Source organism: Chinchilla lanigera, unplaced genomic scaffold (genome assembly GCF_000276665.1).
Source record: "Chinchilla lanigera isolate Chin_1 unplaced genomic scaffold, ChiLan1.0 scaffold00047, whole genome shotgun sequence".
Classification (NCBI taxonomy): Eukaryota; Metazoa; Chordata; class Mammalia; order Rodentia; family Chinchillidae; genus Chinchilla; species Chinchilla lanigera.
The window spans coordinates 16187480-16205667 of record NW_004955448.1 but is presented as its reverse complement, the minus strand read 5'-3'; positions in this window follow the sequence as shown (position 1 = coordinate 16205667).

Below are 18188 nucleotides of genomic sequence, written 5' to 3'. Positions count from 1 at the left end.
TCCCGATACCGGAGAAAAACCAAAAAAAAAAAAAAAAGATGAGCCACAAATTATAAAATAAATGTAACAAAATAAAAAATAATGAGCATATGGAGCCATAGGAAACTGCCTTGATTTGCTTTTGCTAGACTTTACTGCATTGGTTTTTGAAAGGTAGGATTTGAGAAGTGAACTTGTCTGTCCTACATCTTCAGTGCTCAGATTTACTGTTCAGTTCAAATTATCCAAGTCAGTCTTTCATGACAACTGCACAAAAGCCACGGACTTTCCCACCGTTTGTGCAAGCTCACACCCTTTCAGAAGGGAAGGCTGGAGATCTGAATACTTCTCACCATTGAATGAATGTTTTAGGTCAAATGCGCTTTGCTAAATACCAGCTGCCAAAGGGTGGAGGTGTTCATACGTTGTTTAATACTAGCTTTTGAGTCTTGTGAGCATGTTAGAGGCTTAAAGACCTATATATGTCTCCCCACACACGCAGTCTTCAACTAAAGGAATCATTGGATTTAGGGTTTTTCAAATTAACAGTGATGAGAAACTGATACACATTCAGCACAAACTATAGTTAAGATTTTAGAGTTTGATCTTTTCTGGGGCAAATTCATACAATCGTACACTCTTTCATCACAACCGTACAGAAGCAGCAGGCTGAAGCTTCCGGTCAGCCACGCAGTCACAGAAGCTGATAGTTTAGCACACATTGTGTTGCTAAGCTGTGATGTTTGGTAGGATAAATGCATTTAGTGATTTTCCAGCTTAGGGATATTTTCAGCTTACAATGGGCTGATCAGATGTATACATAAGAGGAACTACTGTGCAAGTCAGTGCGAATTTTCTTGAACCCCTGACACTGTACTTTAAGTCTGACGAGACAGTGTAGGTCTAAAATACCCCCCCAAAGTTTGTGATCACAGATGGCCATTCTGGAAGGTGATTGGATCATGGGGCATCATTTTAATCAATGAATTGGTGCACCAAAGAGTTCAGAGCTGCCTCTGGTGTTCTGAGGAGGAGCCTGGTCAGAAGAGAGGGCCGCTGGGGGTGTGATCGGTCTTCGGCTCCCCTCTTCCCTGTCTTGCTCCCAGCTGCTGTGGGCTGTGTTTTCTCCTCCTCCCGGCCCTTCCACCAGCCTATTTCCTCCTTGGAGCCAGGACTGGAGCTTCTGAAACAGAGTTAAAGTAAACTTGTCCTCTTTAGTTTGCAGGTGTTGGATATTTTGTCCCAGCAATAGAAAAGTAGATGAATACAGTTGGCATGACTAAGGACAGTGAGGTCTAGAAACTTTGTTTCCTGAGGATTCCTTCGTTGTGCTTTCAGTATTTACAAACAACAAAGTGGTACAGATTACAGAAATTGTGGAGTCTCAACAGAATCCACAATGCTCTGGATGATATTCCTTTATTTCCCTAGTAAAGCATCTAGATGCTGGAAAAAATTCAGTATTCGGAAGTGAATTAATTCATTTCTTCTTTAGCTGGGCATAGTGGTGCATGCCTGTAATCCTAGCACTTGGGAGGCAGAGGCAGAAGGATCTCTGCAAGTTCAAGGCCAGCCTGGGCTACAAAGTGAGTTCAAAGCTCATCTGAACTACATGGCAAGACCCTGTCTCAAAAAAAAAAATTCATTCCTTCTTATTCCATAACGCTTTGGAGTTGTGGGTTTTAGCACTATATACATGATCTGGCATCATTTTTATGTGCTCTTGATAACCCAGATTAGGATCAAAACCTGTTTGCTAAGGACTGAAACAGCACAAGTGCACATTTTGTTTAGGAGTACTTCTCATATACTTATATTCTTGGGAGAAATCAAAGAAATTAGGATGAGATTTCAAGAGAGGAGAATAGTTGTCTTCACTCAACTGAATGCATAAAAGTGCCTTAGAATTCAGGCATCTCAGATACTAATTTTTTTCCATGAACTTAGAGCTGAATTTTATGTTGCTTATGAGAGTGAATAAATTGTTTTATGAAACAAATTTAATCATTTTAGTTTGATTGCATAAAGTATGTTATCAGAAAGTGTGGCAAATTGATTTCTGGATGGAGAGGCATTTCCAAGGCATTAAGCAATTTGCTTTTGCTTGTCAGCGGTATGGAAGCAAGAAATATTTTACCTCATTTGGGTTGGAGGTTCTTGTCCGGTTCATTAGCTTTCCTTCAAGTTCATCAATATGCCACGGTTAATATTCTAATTCTATAATGAAGTGTATAAAGAAGTGGAGGCAGAGTTGGTCTAGAAAGTCTGAAGATGTAATTGCTCCTGTAATGTATTGAGTTTACGTTCCTCTAATTGTTTTCAATTAATATAGAATACGAGCCAAACTAGTGCATTTTACAGAAAATGTATGTGTTATCATCGCATTATCCAGGATGCTGGATATTTGTATAATTAGAATTGATATATAAATGATGGTTTCATAATTGCAAAGCGTATTATAAAATTTGAATACTTCATACAGATTTGTTCAAATATCAACTCTTTTTAGCTGTTTTAATATGTGTCCACTTCAGTGTAGCAATAAAGTCTTTCTTTATTCCAAGGATACTACATTGACTTTTCTATTTTATCATGCATATTTCCTTAAGTTTTAATCTCATTTTTACAATGAAAGTATATATTGCTTGTAAGTTTAACAAATATTTATTGACTGTCTATTTTGGTCATTTTTCCTGTAAACTTTTCCTATAAACTTGCCCTCTTCCTCTGTCCTTCCTCTAAGTATTTACTGCTATAAACGTATAGCTTCATGGATGTTCCTCCTATCTTTCAGCGCTCTCTTTCATACCCACACAGCTCCTTCCTGAATGTTCAGTCATATAGTCAGGATGTCCTGTTAGTTGCCCCCCATCTCACGTGGAAAAGTGACACCTAAGAATTTCAAAACTCTCCTACACATTTCTTCTGCTCACTTCACTTCTGCTAGTGATTACAATCTGGCCACTCCCGACGACCTCCTAATTAGCCTACTTTACTTTGGCATATTTCTCTTCAATCTATTATTTATTCTGACACAAAATGTTCTTCTGTAAAATCTATATTTAATTGTATAACTCTTTTGTTTCAAAATCTGCTACTCTTTCTTCTCTATTGTGCACTAACCTAAATTTTAAGCCTCATTTTTCTAAACCACCTACATTCTAATGGATTACTCACTATTTTCCAAATATACTATGGGATTATTTCCATTAATTTAATTTTATTTTTTGTATTATTTCTTTAAAAATGTCTGTTGTTTCTTACTATATCACTCTTTTTAACTATAATTTTTACTGACATATAGAATTTATGTACTTATCATATACAACATGATTTAGGAAGGATATACACACTGTGAAGTGCTTTTATCTGCTTAATAAATGTACTACCTCATGTGTGTGTTATTTTCTGGTGAGCTCCTCCACCATTTCCTCTGTACTTTTCTTGTGCTATACATGCTACTCCCCTCCTTTCCCTCCCAGATGAATACAAGTTGCCTCATATTGAGTCATATACATATACAAAATGTCCTTTCCTATTCATATCTAGGTATTATAAATTATATTTTATTAGACACAGTAAAAGATTATAATACCCAATAACAAATGGAACAATATATTTTAGTAACATATATGTTATTTTTTGTGTACATTATGAGAATATATCATATAAAGGAAAATCATGTGAGTGAGACCCCTCTGTCTTGCTCTGTCTCTATCTCTCTTTTTCTCTCTTTATTTTGCTCTCTCTCTCACTTTCTCTGTCTCTATCAGTGCCTCACTGTATCACACTCCCTCTTCTTGTGTTGATGTGGGATTATATAGTGCCTGTGTGGGGAGATGAAGTGAGGTCAGTGGTGGAAGGTATTCGAATACTTCTGACCTTCTTGAACGCAAGCTCTGAGAGGATCTATAAGTGAGATGGCTACTGAGTAACTGATGGGAGAGTAGTGAATACAAGGCAGATACACTGAAAAAAGAGGTGATTTACTTCTGAAGTGAGCTAGAGCACAATAGTGTGAGATTTCATCACAATACTCATGACAATACCAAATGTAAAACTTGTAAATTATCTATTAATGGAATCCTTCATTTGATATTTTATTTTGTTTTTACTTTTTTTTTTGTTTTGTTTTTTTCTCTGGTACCGGGAACCGAACTCACGACCTTGTGCTTGCCAGGCAGGCACTTTGCCGCTGAGCTAAATCCCCAGCCCTCCATTTGATATTTTAATGTCATAGGTACTTTAAGTGAAAGGAAACTGAAAAAAGTGAATCATGAAGAAGATATTACTGTATTATAATTAGTTCTACTCACAGAGCTATGAAATAGAGCCCTTAAATTTATTCATCCTATCCTTGCAATTATGCATAGTTTCACCAACATTGCCACCAAAGAAGCTGCCATTCTACAACCCCAGACCTCAGTGATCATAATTGTACTCTGAACTTTTATGAAACCAAGTTTTACTGTTTTTAGTCTCTATGTATGAGATTATGCAGTTCTTTATTTTCTGTGCCTGCTTTGTTTCACTTAATATAATATTCTCCAGGATTATCCATGTTCCATCAATTTTGCTTCAAATTAATCTGCTTTTAATAGTACAATAGTACATATTCCACTATGCACACACTCAGAATATTTTTCATTCATCGATCAGTTGACGGGTTAGGTTGCTTTTACTTCTTGGCTATTGTAAAGAGTGCGGGAATAAAAATGACACTGTGGACACATCATCAATAAACTAAGGCCATTTGCCTTGGACATGTACCTAAGGGGATAACCACTAGATTGTATAGAAATTCTGTTCTTAATTGTTTGTTTGTGGTGTTGGAGATCTAACCCTTGGCCTCCTATACACTGGGAAAGTACTCTACTATAGAGGCACACCTTTAGGACTGGTATTTTTACTGATTTGAAGAATCATTAAACTATTTCCCATGCTAGTGTTAGTAACTTACATTTCTGCATTAATGGGGGTGGGTGCATCAAGAGTTGGAGGGAGGTGGGCCTGAGGGGAGGTGAAGAAAGTGAGAAAAAAGTGAAGACGTATTAAGTAAATCTATCAACTCATTACAAAGGATGTAAACACGTATGGCAAACACGTACTGATAAATTGTTTTAAAAGAATAAAGACCGAGGAAGCGTTAACGAGGACTCTCATTTCTTCACATGTGTCTCAGCACTGGTTATATTAGTCTTCTGATACAAATTATTTTCATTGCACTAGGGCGAAATTTCAGTGTGATACTGATTTGCATTTCCCTATGTGAGCAAAATTTTGCCTTGTGCATACATTTGCTGGCCATTTGTATGCTTTAAGAACTGTTTTCTTAAATCAGATGCTCATTTAAATACTAAATCTTTTTTTTCATTTTTGTTTCTGTTCTTTGCTACGGAGTTTCTGGGGTTTCTTAAATCTTCTGGGCATTACCTTTGTGTCAGGGCTTTAGTTTGCAAGTGTTTTCTCTCTTTGTACAGAGTTTCTTTTCACTCTCTGGGTTGTTTTCTTAGTTGTACAGATCCTTATCAGTTCAACATTGTATGAGTCACTTTCATGATGCTGGTACAAACTATCTGAAATCTGCAACTGAATGAAACGATTTGCTTCACTTTAGTGTTTCAGAAGGCTCGCTCCGCAGTTACAGGGCTTTGAGGGAGAACCGGCGTGGTGGAAGGGTGGTGGGAGAAAGTTGCTCAGTCTGCAGGGGCCAGGATGCTGAGAGAGAGAAAGAAGCAGGAACTGCGGAGAAAGCTCTGTGCCCGTCACAGGTGCAGTGACCCGCTTCCGGCTGGTGCAACCTCCTAACAGCGCAGTAAGCCTTGAACTCATCAGGTTATTAATCTCCTGATGAATATAGTTTGTCCATAATCAATTCGCTTTCACAAGCCCTACGTTGGAACATATGAAACTTTTGGGTGACGTTTTTGATCTAAAACATAGAAAATAGAATTTAATTTGCCTGTATTTTGTGTCCCATGCTTTTGAGATTAAATGGAAAAAGTCATTGGCTAGGCTACTATTTCCTTCTAGTCTCATAACTTCAGTGCTTACATTTAATCATTTAATCAATTTTGAATCGATGTGCATGTGCTGAGTGATAGGGGTATGTTTTCATTTTTCTGCCTGCAGAAATCCAGTTTTCCTAACACTGTTTATTGAAGAGATGTTCTTTTCCCTGGTGTGTGTTCTTAGCTCTTTCATCAGCATGATTTGGCTAAAGTACGTATTTGAAAACATTGCTGCACTCAAGTTAATCTTATTCTTTTAGAAATGCTGATTTTTAAAATTTTCATCATAATTTTCAAATAATTTATGTGCATATTTATCTTTGTAAATTTATCGTAACATTTCTAAAGATGAATAAGATGATCTCGTCTTGCTGGAATGTATCATCCAATATGAGTGATGGCACTATCCACTTTATTCCCATTCCCTGGGGCCTTCTGTACTACCTTGAAGAGTACAAGCGAAGCTTTTGTCTCTACACTGAAGTCTCTGGACTCGGGAATTTTCAAGAGTGAAACAGCTCTTTCTCCGGCATTTCACCAAGTCCTGTAATCACATCAGTAACACAATTTGTAACACGTCCTAACTCATTAACATTTTGCTTCATTTTTCAGACTTCTGTCCTCTCTTTTGCTGTTAGGTACTACTTCCCTTTATATAACTAACCAAAAACTCCCAGGTAAGGGGCTGGGGATTTAGCTCAGCGGCACGACGCCTGCCTGACAAGCACAAGGTCGTGAGTTCAATTCCCGGTCCCAGAAACAAACAAACAAAAACCTCTTGGATAATAGCCAACATTTTCTTAATTTTACTTTCTGTCTATAGCTACTGCACATGCTACCCAATATAGGTCTATCTGTAAACTTAAGAACTGTATTTTGTAGGCATCACTGATTCATGTTAAACTGAGTTATACAAATGCACGCAGATGTTATACACACATTTCAAGCTCCTTATTTTATAGATATTTTCTGTCTCTGTCTTTGTCTCTCCTACTTTCCATTTACCCAGTAAGTTTTCTGTCAAATATATGAGATATTTAGCCAGATGTTTTATTACTTAGGCAATATTTTAAATCATCTTTCTGTTTTTTAAAAACTACATTGCTATTAATTTCTTCTTTTTTTGCCCATGTGGAGTCAACACATCAGAGAGTAGAACACAACTGGAAATGACCATTGATTTTTCTGTCTACGTAGTAACAAGAAACCAGAAGGATTCTTTTTATGTACAATAAATGATATGAAATAATCTCATTTCTAATGTGTTAATAGTACAGTAATGGTCTTTCAGGATTAGTATTAGTGCAAGTTTTTTCTTCCATAAATTATTTGAGGCCTCTCATTTTTAGAGATAGTGTATATATATTTTTAAATTTTATTTTGAAATAATTACAAATTTACCAAAGTTATAAATAGTACAGGGACACATTTTTTCATGTATATCTTTCACTTAATCTCTTGTGAGTCACGGTTTTTCATAGTGTATTTTTTTGGCAGGAGGGACTGGGAATCAAACTAAAGACTTTGCACTTGCCAGGCAGGTGCTGTCGTGCTGAGCTGTACCCTCAGCCCCAATTTTTCTGAAGTCTACTTTGTGGATTTTTTTCTTATACGTACTCTGTGCTTAGTGTATTGTCTAAGAATTTTTAAAATTAATTCTTAGGAACCACAATTTTCTAGTTTTATTCTCTTCTAACTATTTTAGTTTTATGTTTTACCTTAGAACATCCTGTGTTAGTTTTTTACTAACTAATGAGGTTATAGGTGGGGTATTATTCTTTTCACTATTAAAATTATTATCTAAACTTTCACTAAATAATTTCATACACTGTACATACATATAGAACACAAAATATTACCTAAAATATTATTAAGTAAAATATTTCATTTCTTAAGTGAATGCAGAATTCACAATCATAGTTTCACTTTAGTAACAAATATTCTATAAATTTACCTCACCTCTGTCCATTTTCTAACTACTGTGATTTAAAAGGGTATTGATTAACTTGATTTTAACTACTTAAATGATTTAGCTCTGAATTCCTGAAAAAAACAGGTTTTGGGGTCTTTAAAAGAGCCTGTAAGATGTATTTTTTGGTCATGGTTTTAATGTATTTTCTGTAATTAAATCGATATTCTTTTTCTTTTCAAATTATTTCTCCAAAATATATTTTGGAAAAAATACTTCTTATAAATCTGAAATAAAATTTAATCTCAAACCATAAATACCTCCCACTTTATGACTGAAAAAATTTTCATAATATTTTCCAGTTACAACCAAGAAGTTGCTTGTTGTTGGGGTTAACACGTTGTGTCAAACTGAGGCGCCCCGAGGCGTCGCTAAGTAACCCAGCAGCTCCACGTCCTGCAGCGTAAAGGACCTGCCCTTATTCCTCTAGGGTGTTGTTTGCTGTGTCAACTTGAGAAGTTTAAAAGTTCAACTAAGTGACTCCGCAGGGGCCAGGGCCCTACTTCGTGGGCGTCCTCAGCTCGTGGGAGAGGAGGGCGCAGAGATGGTGTGGGCGTGCGCGGATAGCCGATATACACTACCAGGGAGGAGGCGAGGCTTCTACCCCGCTTTGCGCTCTTGCTGCTTTGGCTGTCTTCCGGCGCCTGGAAGTGCTGCCCCTGTGCCACGCCACCCTGCCTCGGAACTGAGTATGGACTGTGGCCTCCACAGACTGTGAGCTAAATTAACCTTCCCTCCCTTCATTTTGGGTGTCAGGTATTTTGTCTCAGCAGTGAGAGAAAAGTACCAACAGAACTCTAATGGCTGCAGTTTTCAAAATGGTCTTTTCTATTACAAATGGTGAGTCATTCTGATAAATATAATGAACATGATTAAACTCTTTTTGCCAAATTTTTGCCAAGTGCTCACTGAGACGATTGAGGGCAGGAGAAAAAAAAAAAACTTAAAACGCTGAATTACAAGTCAAACGCAGCTGTTGCTGTGGAAAAGGCACAGAATGCCAACAAGATTGTTTTTTCTTAAGCATAGGTGAGCTCTTGCAGAAAAAAGAAAAACAAAAGACATATCTTTGAAGAAGAAGGAAAATGATTCAGGCCCAGATCACTAGAGATTCTGTTCTACCACTTACAGGGGGAGATCACTGTCAGATCTCTAGCCCTGAGGCTGAACACACAGTGCTTCTCTACGGGGCTAAAGCAAGGTGCCAGGAAGAGCCCCGCACTGCACCAATTTCTGTACCACATTGCCACGCCCTGCGCACCAGCTCGCTACCACTGGGTACCAGGCAAGAGTTTGGAGGACAGACCTCTGGGAGGTTTTGGCTAAGAGCGAAAGTGTAAGTTAGAGGGCATAATAAGAATATCGAGCAAAGCTCCCCAGCATCCCAGCTTCTCCGTAGGCACAAAACAACAGAGGCTGAGGAATTTGGTGCCACTTGTGCTGCAGGGGTGACAACAGCAAAAACAGGAAGCTGGTACTTATTCAGCTCTACTAGCTACCTAATCGTGCTCAGAAACCCATAAGAAGAAAGGTACTTGTCTCCAGAGAAGTATTTTTTCTTTCCTCCTCAATCTTTACTACATATGATATTAAGCTTTCAATACCCTCACCTCCAAAAAACAAGCAGTCAAAAATTAATCTGAAAAATCGCAAACATATGCACACAGTTTAGAAAAAAAAAAAAAAAACCAGCAGAATTAGATCCAGAGACGACCCAGACGCCTGGAACTATCAAACATCGAATGTGTTTGAGTCATTAGTGTGTCTAAATTCTCCAAAGATAGAGAGCACATACGGATGGTAAAGCTCAGTAAGGAGATGAAAATCATAGACTCCTGCAACTAAATTGAGCCACACTTTCTTATCTACCAGATATGTGAAATATCCCAAACATGAAAATGAAAACAAACACACAGTTTCTCATATATCAGTGGAGAAACGGACACTGTTATACCTGTGGGGTAGGGATCCACAATCATAAAATCACTTGGAAGGGGTTTTATAATACCTAATAAAAATTTCAGTTGTTCCAAAAATTCCACCTTCCAAGAGCAGTACTTCAGAAAATTAAAATTCATAAATGTATTTATTGCAGCACCATTTATAAATGCAAAATTTAGAAAAATGTTCATATTTGGGAGAGGATCATGAATAGCCAATAAACAGTCTATTATCCACCCAGTAGTCTATTACCTAAAGCAATGAGAAAGAGCTGCATGACTTTACTGAACGCTGCTCCAAGTATATATTGCTGATATTGCCAAGTAACAAGAATGAAGCAAAAAGGGTTACCTGATTTAGGTTAATGTTCACGTACAAAGGAGGAGAAACAAGCACAGACATGCCTTGCTGTATAAAAAGCAAAAGAGAATCCGATCCGGAAACAAATGAAATGATTAGTGGGATGAGTGGATGTGAGAAGCAAGGACAGAGATGGAAGCAGGGTAAAAGAATTAAGAGAGGACTTCTATAGGAATACTTACTGTTCTTAACTGTCCTATCCAGGTTAAATTTTTACATACTGTCAAATAAATTAAAGCTAGTGAAATTTTAAGTTAAAACATTTATTGATCTTGGTAATGTCTTTTTCTTCTCTTATGTGCTTCTCTGTTTCTTGTTGAATTAAGTATCAAGAAAATATTGACAATTTACTAAACTGTCAATGTTACTAAACTGTTTTTATTTTTATTTCGTGACCAACCCTGGGGAAATACCATTCAAAGGGAATACACACCAGACTTTTATTTGGGGTATTTAAGATAGTCAGAAAGTACATGATCTTCAAATCCGTATTTATGCACGGAGGGTACTAGCTCTTTCTGGAAAATGTGATCTAAAGTGTGTACAATAATGAGCAAAATAATCATGTAGTGTCTAAGACAGAGGAAATCAACTCTCCATTTGTTAGGGAAAGGCTTTGCGAGACAATTGATTAAACTATTGGGTGATTTAATTTACATATAATCAGCCTTATTAACAAAGATGGCTGAAATAAAATGCTATCAATTTTACTGGGGAAAGTTTTCGTTTGTCTCTCTGGTTCTGCTTAGATAATTTCAGGGCGATGGGTTCAGGAGTCAGGCGAATGTGTTTCACGGAGAATGTACCATCAATGACACAGAATAAGTGGGCCTTACAGTCTTCTGATTCCTGATTTCTCAGAATATAAATATGCTATATTCTCATGGCATGGTATGATTTTTTAAAACATTTAAGCATTTTATTTATTTTAAGTTTTCTTACATTTCTAAAGCTTCAGGTACTATACAGAACTGAGAAAATAAGAATATGTGCATAGTAGTGTAATAGGACAGGACTTCACTAGTAGAAATTACCCAGTGCATTTGGACCATTACTATTGAATACATTAGTACGTAGTTGTTATTTGATAATATTTTGAATTAATGAGTTTGAAAATAGAAAAAGTCTAACCTTGTTATATTCAAGACCGGATTTTCATAAAACATACAAAATAAACCAAATATATCCAAAAAAGAGGAGAGCAAAAATCATAAACAATAAATGATAAAGGAAATATTTCAGAGAGTTATTTCAAAGAAATATATATTTCTGAGTTCCTGAATAACATATGGGTAATTTTCTTGGATAAATGTACAGGTCAAGAGTTAATTTAGTATACAACCTAAGAAGAACATTGATTTGTAAGACGTATTTAACAAAAATACAATTCTTTATTTAGAATAAAGCACTTAAATAAGCAGTTTGAAATAACTGTACAATGAATTTAATTAATAGATGATTCTAATGCATGTATTACTTGTTTTCAAGAACAGTGAAAATTGCAAATAATTTTGATTACCTGAGCTTCATTTATAAATGAATCTTTGTTAAATTTTATCCAAGGTTGTTTTTCATAATTCCTTTCCATATATTAAATGATATATAAAATCATAAAAACTTGTATATTTATGTAATACCATGAGATCTTTATATATATAATATAATGTAGTGTAAAATGGGGGCAAACATAGTTATTTCCTTTAATATCTATCATTTTCTATGATGCAAATATTTAAACTACTCTTTGTAGATTTTTGACATATACAGTATATTATCATTGTCTATAGTCACTCCACCCTGCAGAACTATATCTTTCTTCTGCTTACTGTAGCTTAGGCTCCATTATAACTGCCATCCTATCCTTCCTCTTACATTCCCCCAGCCTCTGATAAATTCTCCCAACCTCTATGATAGCAATGCTTTTAGATACCGCATATATTACGCTTTGGGTGCTTATCCTTTTAAAAAAGTATTTCTTTGTTTGTTGTTTGTTTGTGTGGGGTAATTTACTTAGCCTGGGGTTTATCACACTGCTGCCTCAGACCTTCTAAGCAGCTGAAATTACTGACACACAACTGCACCTCGAACTTTCTTAACTCACATCATTGAGATAGTAAATGTTAATTTCTTCACTTCTTGTCTAAATATTTTCATTTTACAACTAATATAGTGCTCATGGGAACTTTTCTGACATGTCATATTTGATGCTTTCTTTGAATAGCAGTGCAGAGCATTTGTTTGCTTGTGTTTTTAAATCTGTTACAGCCACAAAGTATATTTTTGTCCATTTTATTTTCTAGTTTACTTATAATTTGAGGGGTTCTATTAATGTTGTTTATTTTTGAATCACTTGAAAATTTAAGCAGTCACTATAAATTTATTGAAGTTTCAGTCAAAAATTTTATGGAGTAATAATGTTAACAAAACACTCTATGTCGTGCAGTTTTTATGAAGAATGCTATGCTATTGCCAGATATAAGATTTTGGACCTGTGGGACTTTAACACTGATTTTTGAAACCACTGTATATACAATTTCTTCTTCATGGTGAAATCTGCAGCTTTCTCCTTGTATTTTAAATTTCAGATTGAATTTCATGTCACGTGAACTTGTAATCTATTTTTATTAAAATAATATGCAAATGCCCATCTGCTTTCTTCCATTAGAGATTTAATTGTAAGACAAATTATTTGTATTCAGTTTGAAAATCTTTAGCGGATAGCTTGGTTCTCTGTATTATCTTCAGTGGTGAGGGATAAAATGCATATTTTCAGTGGTACGGGCAATTCATAAATACATGCAATTTTCACAAATCTACTTTGGCTTATGCGGAGAAACCTCTAGGCTTTTCTGATGCACATGTGGACAGTGCATGAAGCTTGCATTCATCTTCAGAACTGGATAAACAGACTTAGCAAAGCTTGATTCTATTTATTCCACTTCACACCCATTTCCACTCTATCTAGATCCTCTTCCCCACGTTAATTATTATCGTCATCATCCTCATTAGTAGTACTGGTTCATGTTAGAGACATGTAATCTTAACTTTCATCGTGTTTGGTGCATTTATGTCCCTTGACCCTTACCCTGTACCCTCACCTGCAGTCTCCTGGGTCCCTTCCCACTGGCAAAACATCTATCTCCCTGATCCTTTTTATCAGGCTTTCACTGCCTTTTTTATTTGTGTTCTGTATTCTGCAAATGAGAGAAGCCATTTAAACTTGTAAACTTATGTTTCTGATTGAATTTACTGCACATTATGTGTTCCTGTTGTATCAATTTTCTTAGAAATATCTCAATTTATTCTTCTTTAGGGCTGTGTAGTGTTCTATTATATATGGATAAGTTTCTTTATCCATTTATCTCTCGATGAACATATGGGTTGTTTCCTTGCATTACTGATGATGAATTGTGATGCTATAATTGGTATGCACGTGTCACTGTGACATGATATCTTTAGCTCTTTGGGGAAGATATCTTGAAGGGGACTGGCGGGATCAAATGGAATTTCTATTTTTAGTTCTTTGAGAAATCTCCCTGCTGATTTCCATAGTAGTGATTTCAGTTCAGAGCAGCACAGAAGGGTTTGTTGTTCACTGGAGCCAACCAGCATTTGTGATTATGTGATATTGTGACGATTGCCAGTTTTCCGGTTTAAAATGAAATCTTGGTGTTGTTTTCATTTCGCATTGTTCTCATGTCAAGAGATGTTCAACTTTCTTTCATATGTTATTTGTACTTGCATTTGTACTACTTCTGAGAATTATATATTTCAGTCCTGCATTTTTTTGATGGGCCTTTTATTTTGGAAAGTCTAATTTTTTTAAAAAAACATTTTTACATTCTAGATATTAGTCCTTGGTTTGAGGAACAGCTGATTTAATGCATTTGTTTATTGTTGCTGTCACAGCATGTGCAACTGACATTCTGTTCAGAAAGTCCTTGCCTGTGATCAAGTGTTGTACCTACTTTACCTACCCTACTAGTACGGTTAAGGGTTACTGTGTTTATGTTTAGATCTTTGATCCATTTTAATTTTGGTTTAGTACATGGTGAGAAGTATGGATCCATCTGTGCTCTTTGGCATATGAATAATTATTTTTCCCCAGCGTATGTTAAAGAGGCTACCTTTTCTCCAATGTATGTTTTTATCTCATTTTCAAAAATCAAAGAGTTCAGTGTGTCTGACTTGTTTTGTATCCTGTACTCTGTCTTGTTAATTCACATATCCGTTTTTATGTGTACGGTAAGATTTTCCTTACTGTGCTTTGTACTATGATATAATCTCAGGTATTGTGGTGCCTCCTTCTTTGTTCTTGTTGCCCAGGATTACTTTTGCCACTTTAGGTGTCTTTTTGTTCCATATAAATTTTATAATTGTTTCTCCTTCAATTTTGTGGAGTACTGTGAATATTTTTGTTGGGATTGTGTTAAATCTATGTATCAGTTTTTGAAGTATGGCCATTTTGACAATATTGCCTGCCCAGAAACTTCAGATATCTCTCCATTTTCTGATGTTCTCTTTAATTTTGTTTTTCATAGTTGTAAGTAGATCTTTCACTTCCTTTTGTAGGTTAATTCCTAGGTAGTTAGGAATTTTTTATTAATTCCTATTAATTATTTAATTCCTAGGTAATTCCTAAGTATCCAAAATTTTCACAATGCTATTGTGAATGGTATTGTTATCCTAATTTTTCTCAATTAAAAATTTTAATTTTGTGTTGATTTTTTTTCCTTGCTGTATTGCTGAGATTGGTTAATAATTCTGAGAGACTTTTGGTGGAGTTTTTGGGTCTTCTATGTAGAGGAATAGATAGTCTGCAAATAATGATGGTTTGACTTCTGCTTTTCCTTTACAGACCTGTTCCTATTGCCCGATTGCTCTGGCTAACACTTGTGCCGTGTTGGACACGTGTGCTGCCACTGCTCATCCTCATCTTGTTCCTGGTTTTAGACAGAAAACTTCTGGGAAAGGTCCTTCTATACATAATTCCTTCAAGATTTTATCATGAATGAGGTTTGAGTTTTGTCAAAAGCTTTTCTGCATCTAATTGTATGATTGTGTGTTTTTATACTTCATCCTGTTTCAGTGGTGTGTTAAATTCATCGATTTATGTATGTTGAACTATCCGTGCAAACCTGGAATCAGACCTATTTGAACGTGATGCATGATCTTTTTCATTATATGCTGCATTGTATTTGCCCATACCTTATTGAGAAGTACTGCATCTATGTAAATTATGGAGATTTCTCCATAAGTTTCTTTTCTAGTTGGGTTTTTGGTTTGGAGATCAGAGTGATCCTGGCTTATAGAAATGAGTTTAGAAACCGCTCTTCCACTTTGATTTCACTGAAGAATTTGAGGAATATTGTTGTTATAATGTCCTTAGAAATCTTGCAGAGTTCAGCAGTGAATATATCAGTTATTTCCTGGGCTTTCTCACTGGTAGGTTTGTATTATTTCCTCAGATTAATTGCTCTTTTTTTTTTATTTTTAAGGAAAAAAATGAAAACATATTAATAAACATACATACATTTGCAAAATAACACAGAAACGATACAAGCAATACAGAATTTCAGACAAGGTGACAGGTAATTAACAACGGTTGTTGCATCACAGGATAGCTCGCATTGCTTGTTTTTTAATTGCTCATAAATTTTATGTCTTCTTGGTTTAGTTTTGGTAATTTGTTTAAGTCTAGGAATCTCTCCCGTTTTCTCCAAGCCTCTTCAGTTCTCTCCATTTCTTCAAGAATTTCTAATTTGGGTAACACAGTTTTCATAGTAGATATCCTCCTCTGAATTTTGATCGTGTCCATTGCAACTTTGCCTTTTTCATTTCTAAGTTCGTTGGTGTGAGTCTTTTCTTTCTTTCAGTAAGTTTGGCTGAGGGTTTATTTTGTTTACTTTTTCAAAGAACCAGCTCTTCAGTTGCTCAATTCATTGTATTTTTCTTCATGCCTCAATTTCTTTAACTTCAGATCTTTATGATTCCCCTTTCAAAGTCATTTTGGGTTTGGATTACTATTTACCAGGAATTGTGTATTTTGTATTGGGCTGTTTATTTGAAGTCACTCGTTTTACTAATGTGAATATTGATTACAATAAGTTTCCCTCTTCAGACTGTAACTCTGAAATTTTGCTGTGTTATACCAGCATTGTGGTTTCTTTCCAGAAATTGTTAATTTATTTCTTGATTTCCTCAGTGACCCACTGAGTATTAAGTAGTGTGTGATTTAGCTTCCAGGTATTTATAAATTTTTTGTGTGGTTTCTTCTTCATTTTTTTTCTAGTTTCAATACACAATGCTTTTGGATTGTAAACACAAGTGATTTAGATTCTATGTATGTAAGCATGCTTTGTGGGCTAATATACAGTCTAGTATAGAGAAAGTTCCGTGTGGTGCTGAGAAGAATGTATATTTTGCTGTATTACAATAGAACACTCTGTAAATAACTATTAAATCTGTCCACTGATTCAAAGATGTGGTTCAGGTGTGATATTTCTTTCATCAGTTTTTGTTTAGTTGATCTGTACCTTTGTGAAAGTGGGGTATTGAGGCCACCCACTCATGTTGTGTTGGTGTTTACTTAGTCATTTATGTCCAGAGGTAGTAGTTCTATGAAGATCGGTGGTCCAGTATTTAGTGTCTATATATTTACAGATGTCACGATTCATGTTGGATTGTTTCCTTAATCAGTATGTAGTGACATTCCTTGTCCCTTCTGATCCGTTTTAGTCTGAGGCTTACTTTTCATACGAGTAAAGTTGCTAGCCCAGACAAAATACCTACAGTATTCCTCACAGAACTAGAGAAAATAATCTTAAAATTAATGGGAATTAAAAGAGACTAAGAGTAGCAAAAGCAGTCTTGAACAACAAGAGCAAAGTAAGAGGCATCACAGTATATTATTTTGACTCATATTGTAAAGCTCTAGTGATAGGAATTGCATTTTAAAAATTCTGCTTTTAAAGTATCATAATTAAAATGGCATGGGAAAAAACAAACCTTGCAAAAAATGCTCAAAACCACAGAAGGAAAAAAAAATGAAATATAAAAAAGAAAAGAAAAGAAAAGAAAAAGAAGGGCAAGAATACAAAGAGTTCAAAATATGACATATATATGTAAATTCAATATATAATAACATCTTATATCTATCAAAAGAAATGCATTATTAAAGAACAGAATATCAAGGTGATGTAAGAAGAACTAGTTTATCTATGAGAAACCCACTTTAAATATAAAATCTTTGATGTACTAAAAGTAAGGAATGTAGAAAGTTATATATTGCTCAAATATTGGATTAGAACTTGGTCTTCCAGGGCTCCTCCAGACAAGCAAACATTCCTAAGGAATTTTAATTTGGTGTGAGTGATGTCCTGCAATACAAGTAGTATGGCACACTGAATGTCACGTGACCACAACTGGTTCTTTTCTTACTTTCTTATGCTGTTGTGATACACAAGTGGTTTGGAATTCAAGTACAACAAATTATTCTCACAGACCAAAGCCTTACTGTATGCTATTATTATTATCTATTCAGGAGGTATGACTATAATGACCTCAGACAAACTGGAAGAGCAAGGAAACCTCTCAGACATAAAGAGAAACAAATCACAAAGATAAAGGCATCAGCGCTTCAAGAAGACAGCACTACACAGGGTGTATGAATCTAAAGCAGAGTATAAACTGCGAAAGGAAGAAACTGATGGCAAGATGAGGTGGAATAGAAAAATCTACTGTTATTTTTGGGAACTGAACATCTCTTATTAGTCACTGACAATTACTAAAACAGGAAGTAAGTATATAGTGGAATTCAACATCATCATCATCAATATGTGAACTGAAGCAAGTATTGTACAAATATAAATTAGATTCAGTTTTGTCATCATGAGTTAACTGAAACTGATTTATATCTGCACAATACT